Genomic DNA, 6,819 nt, shown 5'->3' on the forward strand with positions numbered 1-6,819 from the left:
ATTATTGTCAGTGAAGAACAAGTCTCACCTCGTTAGAAAGAAAAAAGTTTTCTAAAATAGAAAAATTCCTGGTTGGGCATCATTTAGTTGCCGTTGGGTTTTAATTTTTTTTAAATATGAAATTAATACTACTCTTGTTCATTAAAAATAGAAATTATTTTCATATTGATATGTCCCTTAAAATTAGAAACTTTCTACTAGTTACTATTTTAGGCAAAAAAATTCTCTCTAATAAGGTGTGACATATTCTCCACCAAAATACTTCATTCACTATTTTTCCTATCTCTTTTTTACTTTACCAATTGTGCATTATAACTCTTTCAAAAGTTTCTATTTTTCTAATCATGAATTGATTAGAAAAGTAGTTCACCAAATTTCTTTAGTTAAATCTTGTTAGAGTTGTCGTAGGTGTTGCGATGGCATATCGACTCACTCGCACAGACTCCTAATTCTTGCAAAACGGACTTTTTTGGGATTGATGTCATCGACGATATATTAGTAGTTCAATTCTTAGTGACAGCCATTAATCGTGTATCGTATAGTCTCCCTATCACCCAACACATTGCTATAGACGTAGAAGTAGTACAGGACGTTGATGTCGTTATTAGAGCCAGTGACACTAAAAATGCATATCAAATCCACAGTCATTGGCTGGTGACAAGAGCCCTTGCTAGCCGATGGTATATGTGCCGGCCTTACATAGTGATGGATAATATTTATATTCCAAGTGCATGCACTCAAATGCCTTTTTTAGCTAAAACACTGCCCTAATGTTCTTTATCTCTTTTAATTTCTATCAACTCATATTCAATTGAAATTGATCTTTATAAAGTAGTAATAAAAAATGGTTTACTCCCTAAAGTGTGATCGGCAAAACCCCTTTGGTAGAATACAAGAACACAAAACCCCTTTTCTGAGTAAGCTATAAATGCTTATTACTCGGGGGAATATTTCTTTTGGAGTCTATTATTTTCCCAATAATAAGCAACAAAATATTTTTTTAGATAGAAAAAAATGCTAGTCCTACGTCATATATTAATCTGATCTCTTTGGTGTTGTATTAATATTGGAGCTCATCACTTTCTTTTTTAAGCCAAATTAAAATTAACCACTTAGGTTTGTCACATTGGTTTTTGAGGTGACCTTTTTTCAACAATGGTAATTATGCTTAAAATCAAGAGAGAAATTGATTAGTGGGGGAACTTGAGGTGACCTTTTTTCTTTACTCTTTCGGTGTGCTAATTATCTTCTATTTGAATGAGGTTCCATATTACGCAATTGCCCTTTTTATGGAGTATGTTATTTTTCTAGGGAAAAAAAGTTGCTTAATTTAACAAATGAACACCATAAAGTGGGAAAATCAACCACAACCATCATGCGGCTCATGATTAATTTATACATAAAGATTAACATGAGCTATATAACTAACGTCTCTACTAGCGTTTGTCACTTACATAAGTAATAGAAGAAACCCTCTTTGTCTGTGAACATAGACTTATTAATTATCATTGAACCACATGAGTGTAACAACATATAAATACATAAATCAACTTATAAAGTTTTTCCATGCAATAGGCGATCACAATTAGTGTCACATGTTAAAAAGGGTTAGTAAATGAACACTCTTTTTGTAAGAAAGAAGTTGTTGTCAAATGATTATTTTCACTATCTCTGCTGTGGACATGACTCTCAAAACTCACCTCCAAACATTGTAGTATATGTGAATGGGCAGCAACGAATAATTAGAAATAGTTACAGACTTACAGGAGACTACCTTTTACCAATAATATAAGTAGGCCACACATCATAGACATATGTCTAGATCACCATATATAAGGTAGCTGAGAAAACAAGACATTCTTTAATTTGCAGAGACAGCCCAGAAAAAAGAAAACAGTAACCCCCCAAAAAAATTTAAAAAAAAAAGAAAAAAAGCTATAATTGGAACAAATGGGATAAATTCCAAACTTATCTATCAAGAAAATAGTACTCTATGTTTGGCTGTTGATGGGATTATTTTGCAAATAAAAGTTATTTCAAACTTTTTCCAATTTGCATTTGTGTAGCTTGTTGTTTTTCACGAGAGGGAAAGACACCCATTACTGATTACCCCATCCTATTCTTTTTACATGACATGACTAATAAAAGCACTCTACTCCATCATATTGTAATTTTCTTTCTTTTTACTCATATTGTTATCTTAGAAAGATTATTAAATATTTATTTTTGCGCCAAAACGGCCGTTTTGGTGCTGAGAAAACCCTAGATGTGGAGAAAAATAGATTTTGAAGATAGCTAGTACAATCGAGAGTGTAACTTTTGACCGACAAACTTATTGCTTTTCTTCATCAATCCATGCCACTATGAATGGAGAAAATTTGTTGTGGGGATTGCATACCACATCATACTATATATTCTTTCATATCTTTTCTAATTAACACTAGTTAAAGTATATATAAGCCTACTACAGTCTACACACACAAACATATACATATATATATATTGGGTTTGTATACTATAAAACCCTCGTAGTGTATAAAATATTAAGGATTAGGAGTATATAAATCTAATGTCAGTATTAATACTAGAATTTAATTAATCACTTATTCGTTTATTATTTACATATATATGCACTAGTTTCATGTAGTAATGAAAACTGAAATGTGACATCATCGACTTTCCAACTATATGATTCCCACTCCATTATGAGAATAACACTTGATGGTTGTCTGTTTGAAAAATAATGATATTATATTGCTTTTGGGCACACGCTGGAATCGAGAGTATTTTGATTTAAAGAACATTTTAATAAATGTTAGTATATGATAAATTTGTTGGAAAAAATGGACTTCTAATATATGGCCCAGCCCAAGTATTCTTTAGGTTAAGAGTCGAATGCTTTAAATATAAGGCCCATGCCAAGTATTCTTTTGGTTAAGACTCGAATTCTTTGAATATAAGGCCCATCATAGGCCTCGATAATTCTAGGTAGAATGGGATTTAGGTTTGGAGGAATTCTAGGCAGTCTGGGACTATGTTTGTTAAAGATTTTTGTGTAATTATTAACAGATTTGATTGTCATTGTGATTGTAGAAAAATTGTATCGCCTAGGTAGAATGGTAGTGTTTGGAGGAATTCTAGGTAGCATGGGACTATGTTTATTAGAGTTTTTTGTGTTGTTATAAATAGATTCGATTGTACCGAAGCATAGTTCCTACATCATATCAAAATATATGTTGTACTAAAATCAATAACTTATATAGAAAGGTTATATCACACGTACATTAAGGTATCCAAGAAAATCCACCAAAGTTGCCATCAGTTTAAAAGAACAAATTTAAGACCACACCTAGTAGAAAGGAAAGAAAAAATGTACAATATCAAGAGTTCACATTTCTCTAGAATAAAGACAATAATTCAATTGCCTAATTAATTACATATATAGCTTCATTTGGTAGCTTCTTCATCCAACTGCAAAGAAGCAAGAATTTTCTTGAGACAACTATTGTAGACACAAGGCCTTTCCAAGTGAACCAAGTGACCTGCTTTCTTTATGCCCTCAAATGTGGCATTGTCTCCCAACTGCCTAAATCACACAAACATCATAAATAAAAAATTTTTAATTAGGCAACTTTTTTCCTACAATCTCCAAAATGAGCTAATTAAGTGTTCTAGCTAGTATTCAAAAAATACTCTTTTCATTTTTTGGGCAAGTTCCAGCTTAAATATTTGATCTTCCTCTCCCCATAGAAGATGTATTCTCTACAAGAAATGAAGATACATGATGTTATAGATCATTTGTTTTTAATAAATGCTTAATTTTTATATGTATACCTGAGAAAAACATGGGATGCTCGTCTCTTTTGGTGCTAACCACAAGGCCTTCCAGCAGCTCAGCCATTTCCTTTCTATTGCTAAACATCACCACCTGCTCAGTACCATTAAAAATGAAACGTTTACTTTTTGGATTGTCACACTAAAAATAATAAATTTCCTAAAATGGAAACAATAATTCTATTTTTTCTCTCTAATTAATTCATAAAACAACACTGCATAAAAATAAGTGCATTCCACCTCGAGGAAGTCTCTATGGAGGCGATCGGGGAACCATAAGTTCTTGTACGCGGCGACTTTGAGAAGCACCTTGCAACCCTTGACGGAGGTGGGGAGGAGAAGCTCGGACGAGGAAGAGAAGCCGAGCTCCTCGAGTGTGGCGTTGCTGATGGAGTCCGTCATGGCAAGTATCGACCCGGAGATGACCATGGTGTCCACCATCTCCGGGTGGAGCTCCGCCATCTTGAAGGCCACCATGCCGCCGTAGCTGAACCCCACCACCGTGCACCTCTCTACACCCAGCTTCTTTAAGCCCTTCAGCAGACATTGTGCCTGGAACGTCGGCGACCTGTCCGGGCTGTCGGAGAAGGAGCCGCCGAAGAAGAGGAGGTCGGGAACGTAGACGGAGTACTTCTTTGTTAAAGATCCCACCTACCATTTCCAAAACATGTCATTTTTTGAACATACAACTCTCTCAAGATCGTTATTGAGTTAGGAGTATGCAGCTGAGTTCGTAAGACAGTTTCCTATATTCCATTAAGAATTAGGAGTTTAGATTTGACTCAGCACAAGGTTTAAAAAATGTACTACCTTCATCCCACATTTAAGTTTCACAATTAGTGTAGGCATGGGTTTTAAGAAATGTAAAAAATTGTGAGTTGAATAAGTTATGGATTATAAATTCTAGTTGTATATATTAGTTTTATACTTCCTCCGTACCAAGGAAGATGACCCCTTACTTGGGTGGCACGAGATTTTATGCAGTTATATTTTGCTCCCTTCCTCCCATAATAGATGTCACACTTTCCTTTTTAGTTTATCCCATAAAAGATGTCACATTTCCATTTTTGAAAAAAGTTCTCTCTCACGTGAATATAAAATTTATATTTTTTCTCTTCATTTAACACACAAAACAAAATCTCATAAAATCTCGTGCCGTCTCACAAGTGTGACATCTTTTGTGGGACGGAGGGAGTATGTGTTAAGAGGAGAGAGTAAAGTAAGAGAAAGTGAATAAAGTAGAGATAAAGATGTTTCTATTTTAAGTAATGGGTCATCTTGATTGGGACAAAAAAAAAAGGAAAGTGAGTCATCTTCAATGGGACGGATGGAGTAATAAAATGTGAGTAGAATTGGTTGATAGAATGTGGGGTCTACTTACCATTTATGGTAAAAGTGAAATGTGACTCTTATTGTAGAACGGACCGAAATGGTAAAATGTGACACTTATTGTGGGACAGAAGTAGTAAAATAAAAATTGATACCCCGCTGCTGTTTATGAACTAATAGCTGCTGTTTATATACTTCACCAAATTAGATGTGTATAATACTCCGCTGAAAGTAATATATTTTCATAACATATTTTAATCGGTTAATTTCATTATGGGAGTGGGCCCTCCCCCTAATATCCTTGCTTTGTCACGCCTCCAAATTCATTGTTCCTTGCACGAAACCATCCTTAAATAATTGTTGAATTTGGGTAACTAATTAGACAAAAATTATACGTTGTTGTTTGAGTTTTGGTCAACCACAACTTTAAATAAACGAATTTGTCTTATAGTGCGTTATAATTGACTGAAAATTATGAAAGATTATACTTTTACTTTTTCTAGGTAGAGAAAGAATTTGAGCTAATCCTTTTCCATAATTTTCACATAGATATATTGTCGTCAAGAATCAAACGATGATCAATCTAGAATCTAAGACTACTGCTAGAATGAATAATTTACTTTTCTTGATACATTATAATATAACTAAATGTAAGATGCGAATTTAATAGGAATGATTGATCGAGCTATACAAATCTTCAGTTCAAGCTCAAACTCACATAATTCATGAGAGTATTATTCTTATGTATTGACGTGATACTATAATCTCATGTTTTTAACTCTAAAGAACATTGGATAAAGTTCGGATTGTTGACAGCAACAGATGTTTGATATTGTCCATTTAAGGAGTGATCAATTGCTAACTCACTCTCTAGTTGCTAACTACAACTAATTTAAGACTCTAGGATTTTAGAAATCTAGTGGTCTAAAATTTGTCACGTATAATTTTCGTTTTTATTAATTAAATAAAAAAGATTAAAAAATTATCAAATTAGAGTTTTTGATGAAAATGTCAATATAATATTTTGAAAATATCAACACAATGCTTTGAGAATGTAACACATTGTTCAAAGAATGACATTCTACATATATTATATTGACATATTTTATATATCATGTTCACATTTGTTGCTGTACGAAAAAATTGAAAATTTTTAATTTTTTTCAAATTTTGACATCGGAACATATGCAAGTGAGATCTCGTTAGAATTCTTATGAAATTATCTTTAATTTGATATATATTGTGCGAAAAAATAATTTAAATCGAGAAAGTTATATGTGTTTTAAAGTTATGAGATATTTTTCAAAAAGTTAGTTATAACCAATTTGTTATAAATTGACCTTAATACCATTATTGACGGTTTTTGGTGATCGTATTGACATTCCGGGACTGACGATCTAGGCCCTTGATTTGAATATCTAAGGGCTGTTATTTAATTGTACTTAGCAATTAAGTATTAAGTTGGCAATATAACACTCCCCCTGTCTGCTTTGGGTCAAGCCCGCACGGATTTGTTTTTGGGTCACTCCCAAAAATGGTCTCAAACAAATTAGGGGTTGGACAGGATTATATACACCTTCCAACTTCCCTCAGACTCTCGATGTGGGATAGGTTTGTACATAACAAACCTCCCCCTCAAACCATATCACATAGGGA

General features: G+C 33.3%; 1 pseudogene; it reads right to left on the reverse strand.

Annotated features, from left to right (window-relative positions):
- Positions 1 to 3,542: 3,542 nt before the first annotated feature.
- LOC121784077 lies at positions 3,543 to 4,503 on the reverse strand (annotated as a pseudogene).
- Positions 4,504 to 6,819: the final 2,316 nt, after the last annotated feature.

This window comes from Salvia splendens, chromosome 21, assembly GCF_004379255.2.
Source record: "Salvia splendens isolate huo1 chromosome 21, SspV2, whole genome shotgun sequence".
Taxonomy (NCBI): Eukaryota; Viridiplantae; Streptophyta; class Magnoliopsida; order Lamiales; family Lamiaceae; genus Salvia; species Salvia splendens.